Source organism: Strix uralensis, chromosome 4 (assembly GCF_047716275.1).
Source record: "Strix uralensis isolate ZFMK-TIS-50842 chromosome 4, bStrUra1, whole genome shotgun sequence".
NCBI classification, from domain to species: Eukaryota; Metazoa; Chordata; class Aves; order Strigiformes; family Strigidae; genus Strix; species Strix uralensis.
The window spans coordinates 129,953,397-129,959,711 of NC_133975.1; positions in this window are offsets into that span (position 1 = coordinate 129,953,397).

Genomic DNA, 6,315 nt, shown 5'->3' on the forward strand with positions numbered 1-6,315 from the left:
AGTCCTCTGAGGCCAAGCAAAGCTGCAGATCTCATGTTTCTTGGAGGAGCTACCCCACCAGCAAGTGCCAGGTGTTGGGGTGGACATGGAGCAGGGAGGGAGCAGACTGGAAGTTATACTAGGAGTTATACTAGGAAGATAAGCTCGGAGACAGGCAGGACAGGGTGGCACAGTGCAGGGAAGGCAAAGGCGAGCAAGGCAAGGATGGGCATTTCCAAAGGTGCCTTGAGGCTGCAAGATAAGGCAAGACCAGGCTGCGAAATCTTGGTGGCCTCGGGAAGGAGGGGCTGTGCCCTGTCTCTGCCGATGCAGGATCAGGCAGGCATCAAACAATGCCAGCAGGAGCCCCGTTCACAGCACCCAAAAGAAGGTGGGTCCCCAAACAGCACGTGTTTAACTTGCTGAGCTCTATGCTGAGGATGCCAATGGCTACATGGGTTCAGAAGGATACTGGAGAAGTTCGGGGGATAGAAATCCACTGGGTTGCTCAATTCACAGAAGCTCCATCAGGAAGCCCTTGGGCTGGATGTGTAAGATGAAGTATCCATCACTGAATGGCTCTCACAAGCCTTTGGCAGCCAGGAGGATTAACTTCAACAGGGCAGTCAAAAGTGCAAAGCGTAAGAGAAGCAAGCGTTTGGAGAGCTGCTTCCAAGCCTGTGGGTTGCTGGTAGGCATATTACACAAGTGGCTAGCCTGATGAACTGATAATTTTTTCATAAACTGGCCCTGATTACAGTAACCACAAGGCACAGGGTATAACTGGAGGGGAATCCCATCCAGCCCACCATTGGATTGGGGATAAATCACAGCCAAGGCACTGGCTGTGCATTGGGCTCAGCTGGGTTGCTGGGATTAGCTTCTTGAAAAAACAGCGGTTTCGTGGGAATGATCCCCGAGCAAAAAGGGCCACTTGATGCCATTTAACAAGAAAACCTCCCTACAGAGGTTTGCTTTGCCCAAGCCCTGATGCTCTTCCAGGCAGTGGGGTGCGTCTCTCACCCACCAGGCAGCACACGGAGCTCTTACTACCAAAAGGATGAGCAGAGGATGAGCACGGCTGGTCCGAGCAAGCTGGCAAGCTGAAATAATAATTCCCCTGGTCAAGGGGAAAAACAATGTGTGTTATTCCTGAGAGCACTGGGATTTTGTCTGGTTTTGATCTCATGCTTTTTATTGCAGACTGGACTGCAAAGGAGCTCTGCAGCCCCACGGAGGGACACAGAGGTGCAAGGTGCTGTGCAAAACTGAGGAGGAGCCCTGTCCAAGGATGCGTTCCCTGTGCACGAAGGGCAGACGAGGCCGAAGGAGCCGGGGACACACACTGGTGCTGCTGGCTGGTGTGGGCTTCTCCACACATCTGCAGCCCAGCTGCTGGGCTACGGCTTGGCAACGCTCAGCTTTTCCAGCCCTCGCTTTAAAGTGACATTGAAAAATTATAATGGCAGGGAGAGGGATACCTCGGTGAGGAAAAGCGTGGCTCAGCAGCCACATCCTGGCACTGGCAGCAGCTCTGAATGGCACTGAAGGTGTTTGGAGGTTGGGGGAATGAATTTGGAGAAAACCATCCACCCTTTTCCAGGCCAGACCACAGGGATGTACTCACCCATGCCAGGCATGCTGTCCCCAGCAAGGGTCACACAGTTGGGCCACTATTAATCGCCTTGTGATGAGCCCTGTCCCTCATCTGGGCTCTCCTAGTTCCCTCCGTGCCCCTCTTCGGCCGCGGCTCGCCGGAGGACCACATGCTTCCCACCCCTTCCATTGCATAAGGAGCTCGTTGCTACAACAGAAATTGCAAAAACCATGGAAACTGCTTGTCTCAGCCAAACCCAAACTTAACTGTATACACAGCATAAAATTTAGTTGCTTTAAACTTGCATTTTTTGGCTCAACTCTCCTGGCCACATCCTGAGCCCGAATGGATTGAATTACTGAGCACAAAATAAATTCCATCTGAGTGGGCTGCGGCCCTTGTCTCCCTGAACAAAGGCCGAGGTGTTTGCTTTGCTTTTTTTTTTTTTTTTTGTCTTCTGGAAGAAAATGAGCTAACTCTGTCCACATGGAGGAAGAGAGGCCGGGTCGCTTGGGAGAACCATGTTAGCTGTGATACCTGACATCAGCCACCTTCCCTGCAGCTCCATGCCAGGGACCGAAGGCGAGCAGAGCTGGAGCAGAGCACACCATGCCATCATCTCTGGCTCAGCCCCGAGGACCACGATGCTACTGCCCCCAACATCTTCACATCAGATGTCATCTGATGTGGTGCGCCACCTCCCTTTGCCCCGGGACCCCCTCACCTCCTTTGGAGCAGGGACCATGCGCCAGGCGCTGCACAAGGACAGAGGGAAGGAGGACTCCAAATCTTTGGGAGGGTGGGTAGCAAGGGCCAGGGCTGCCTGTAGGCTCTCTTTTATCCTTAAATTGGGCAGGAGAATGAGGGAGGGAGGCAGGAGAGAGGGAGGCAGGCGAGAGGGAGGGAGGGAGGCAGGCGAGAGGGAGGCGAGAGGGAGGCGAGAGGGAGGCGAGAGGGAGGCGAGAGGGAGGCGAGAGGGAGGCGAGAGGGAGGCGAGAGGGAGGCAGGCGAGAGGGAGGGAGGGAGGGAGGGAGGCAGGCGAGAGGGAGGGAGGGAGGGAGGCAGGCGAGAGGGAGGGAGGGAGGGAGGCAGGCGAGAGGGAGGGAGGGAGGAAGGAGGTGGTGGCAGAAGAGCTGGAGGGGAGCTGCAAACACCCACCAAGCACCAGCATCCTCTGCCAGCCCAGGGGGGTGTCTCTGAGCCCCCCACCCAGCCATGGTGCACAAAATCTGGACACGCAGGGAGGGAAATGCCACCAGTGGCTCCAGCACTGCCCAAGCCCGGGGGTGTCATGGTGGGGCAGGAGAGGTTTGCCGCTGCCGAGGGCGTCTCTGCCTACACGCGTGGGAAGCGGCTCAGCCGGCTTTGCCTGTCCCTGCCCTCCTGCCTGCTGCACCTCGCCTGTCCCAGCAGCCGCTCCACCCCAGAGATTCCCCGGCTCCATGGTACTGGAGGGGGTTTAGTCCTCTGGCTTGCACATGCCTGCAAACCTGCTCTATGGTCTCCTCCATGGAGGACATCTCCTCCACAGGGTCCCATCCCAAGGGGCTACAAAAGCCATGCGTGAATAAGCCCAGAGGGCTGACCTCAAAACCATCCTTCATGAGAGGGTCCCCCAAAACATACTTCAGATATCCCCCAGCTGTCAGTTCACAGCCCAGCTGCACACCAACCAGCCCTGCAGAAGTGCTGTGGAAAAGGAGTTTCTGGAAAGTTTTCCTTGATGAACCATAATTTGCTCAGAGCAACCAAAATGCTTCATAATTTGCCCAATTAATTCTCTGCTGGTGGCTTGGGCAGCCTTACAGAGTCTGGTCAAGGTGAAAGCTGCAGCCAGAAGGGAAAGCTGGAGCACATGCCCCACTCCAGCCTGTACAACAGTTCCTCAAGGATATTTTAACTTATTTATTGACTTTACTATTGCAGTCCTTTTTGGAGAAAAACAAAAAGCAGGACGGGATTGCCACTGACACCCTCACTGTGGGGTTCATGCATTACGTTGGTGCAGAACCCCGCTAAGGGCTGGGGCCGTGGTGGCCGTGGTTTGCTGTCACCCTATGGCTGCCACCACTGCAGAGGGCTGTTACCAGCTCCTGTGCCAGCCCCTTCCCCCAGCCTCCATGGTGAGCTGAAAATAATGGGATGGCAGTCAAGGATATGGGGATGATCTTTCTGTGGTTCAACACATCCTATTTTCCACAGTGGGAGGGCAATTGTCTCCTCAAAGATAGTCTTACCCCAAAGTGATGGATGCCCTGGAGCAACACCAGCCCTTTGGTTTGTGATGCCCCTCTTCAGGTGGGCTGAACCATCCAAACTCTCTTGCACGTCAAGGTGTAACGTCCTTGATGCTGAGGCTGAGCCACTCAGAGGGAATTCTTCCTCACACCTTCTCAGACCTCACATTTAATAACGATTTGCATACACTCCCTGGAGCAATAATTGTCCAGTTCCTTTATCAAAAATTAAAAAAAAATAATCACAGAATCATCTAGGTTGGAAAAGACCTTGAAGATTCTCCAGTCCAACCATTAACCTCACATTGACCGTTCTCAACTCCACCAGATCCCTAAGCACACAGGGTTCCCTCCTCCTGATCCATTGAGCCTACTTCTTGAGATGAGCAGTCGCTTAGAAAGTGGAAACCTGTCTTTCAAACATCATAGAATGACAGAATGGTTTGGGTTGGAAGGGACCTTAAAGCTCATCTAGTTCCAACCTCCCTGCCACGGGCAGGGACATCTTCCACTAGAGCAGGTAAACATCAGTAGAGTTGTTATTACAGTGAGTGAGTTTTCAAACAAGGATGAGGAAAAAAACCCCAAGCCCCAGCCCTCCAGCTTGTAAGGAAAAGAAGGAAAACAGTCACTTGCTGTGGCCCATGGTCACCATCCCAGTCCCCCTCAAGCCCACACCCAGCTCTGCTGGCGTGCAGCATGCCACCAGTAACTCCAGCTCTCCCAGAAGCCTTGCTGCCATGGGACCCCATCCCAAAAACCCCCGGCACCAGGAGCAGGGCTCTGCTTGCCCCATGTCCAGTGTCCTGTGGAGCTGGCATGGGGTGAGCAAGCAGCCCAGGGCAAGCTCCGGTTTGGCAGTGGGATGGGCACGTCTTCCACGGGAGTGGATGAAGGAAGAGGGACCTTCTCAGCAGAGGTTTCCAAAAAGATTAACCCGATCAAGTGTCCACTGACATCCCAATCTCAGCCGAATTCAACAGCTGGCTTGGGCTAAAGCAGAAAGGTTCATCCTCACCTTCCCCAAGACCACCCCACGTGTTAGGAAACGGGCACTCACCTGTGGGGTGAGATGCCCTGGGGTCTTCCCTGGCCCCACAGCCCCAGGACAGAGTTGTTGTCCTCAGCACGCAGCTTTTCTCCAGTCACAGCAGCTGACGCAGCATGAGGTCAGGATGCACCACGGGTGTCCGGGAGCTGGGAAGCTACAGAGAAATCTTCTGCCAGACCCACAAGGAGGGAGAAGCACGGCTGCAGACACATTATTTGCAGACAAAAAGCCTGAGGGATCCGGCCTGACCCCTCATTACACACGTCTGAGGAGCGATGTGCATATTAAAATAATCCCTTCAAAGAGACTGGTGAGGAGAGAGCACTGAAGTATTGATGAGCCAAGCTGGCACGGGGATTGATCTTGATGCATTTGTGAATTTTATTAATAACTTTAGAGAGGGCACACAGCACCCTGGCACTGCCACACACAAACACGGCCCCCTTGCTGCTGCCTGATGTCGGGCTGTGAGAGCTCCCCATCCAAGGACAAGCCAGAGTCCCCTCATCTAACCCCAGGCTGGTACACCTCTTGCCCCACCAGCCTGGTTCTGTCTCTCTAAGGCCTGGAGACTTGTCTTGAGCTCTAGGGTCTTGCAAGAGGCACAAAACAAGAAACAAGGCCAGAATTTGATGCTGTAGATAAATGCCAATTAAAAATCAGAAAAAAAAAAAAAAGAGCATGAAGCAGAGCTTCGAACAAGATTTCAGCTCTGCCTCCTCTGGGCTTTTTCAAGCCCACATCCCCATCTTTATGTGTCCTCTCCTCGCAGCCCAGGTCAACCTTTGCTCCTGCAGAGCATCTCAGCACCCACGAGGGGCTCTTGCCGCTCCTGACCCGGGGCGGCTCTGCTCTGCTGCCATGATTCTTGCCCCGATATGGATCGGAGGAATTTTGGGTCTCTGCTGTGAGACTTGCTGAGTCTTGTTTCCAGACTGGCTTGGCTCTGCGTTCCTCCCTGGGCTTTACAGGTAAATCAGATGGCTTATCAACAAGGGCTTAAAACTACCCTCGGTCCTTCCTGCAGATAAGCCAGGGTCTGGTGGGGCAAGCGGTGCCCAGCCCTGAACCTCCTGGGCAGGAGCTTGAAACATTTGAGTTGCTCCTGGAGAAGGGGTGGGCTGGATGAAGGGTCTGCTTTCTCCTGCTTCCTCCTTGCCCCCAGATCTGCACAGCCTGCCTAGCTGCCTGTCCATGTCAAAACCCCTCTGTCCTGAGGGGCAGCCGCTTTCCCAATCCCCTCTGCATTCCTGCCTGACATATCTGCTAAATAGCTCAAGCCTTGGAGGGGAGATGTGGCATGTCAGAAGAGCTGTGAGTCTCCAGGCAAGGTCTGCGGGCTCAGGACGACGCCAGCCACCCCCCAAGACCACACACAGGACCTGATCCAGCACCAGCAGAGATGTTCTTCCCCGTTGTCTGCACCGACAAATATTACTGAAGCTGCTGAA